Raw genomic sequence first — 750 nt, forward strand, 5'->3', positions numbered from 1 at the left:
GGCTCTTGGGGACCCACGGGCCCTACAGCCAGCCCGGCCCCATCAATGTCCCACCACCGGCAGGGGTTCCATGGGGGGCTGTGCCCCTCCAGCCCACCGCAGCCCCTTGCCGAGCAGGGCTGGCCGTGCAGCTGCTCCAAGGGAAGGGAACCCTGCCCTCCTAGGGATCCTGGTGGCCTTGTTTTGGGGTGGCCCACTAGAGGGGCTGCCCAGCCCCAGAATGTGCTGCGGCCCCTCAGCTCTGGATGTCCGGGATGGTTTTGCTGATGTGTCACATTTTCTGCATTTCTTTCCTCATTCCTCCCTCTCTGGAGCTGTTTCTGAGAATGAGCTCGTCCCCTGCCAGGGCCAAATTTTCTCCTGCCCTGCCCTGCCCTGCCCGCTGTCCTGCCTCCCATCCTTCCCACTGCCCTGCTGCCCATCCTTCCCGCTGTCCTGGCCTGGTGGCCTTTGCACTGTGCCTGGCCTTGTCCCTGCCCTGCAGGGTCCCACGGCAAAGGACCAAGGCTGGAGCTGGGCCGGAGCAGTGTGGGGGACAGGGACAGGGACGCTGCCCCAGGAGTGTGTGGAGCACTCGTGTGTGCCCATGAGCACCGGCAGCCTGGTGCTGGGGCCCTGCTCTGCCCCGTGACCCATCCCATGGCCGGGCATGGGATGCAAGCCCTGGCCCGGTGCCACAGACCCGCCTGATGCCGTGGCCAGGAGGAGCCGCATCCGTCCCGCTCCCTCAGGAAGGACGGGGGGCGGCGG

The sequence above is a fragment of the Geospiza fortis genome, unplaced genomic scaffold, assembly GCF_000277835.1.
Source record: "Geospiza fortis unplaced genomic scaffold, GeoFor_1.0 scaffold289, whole genome shotgun sequence".
NCBI classification, from domain to species: Eukaryota; Metazoa; Chordata; class Aves; order Passeriformes; family Thraupidae; genus Geospiza; species Geospiza fortis.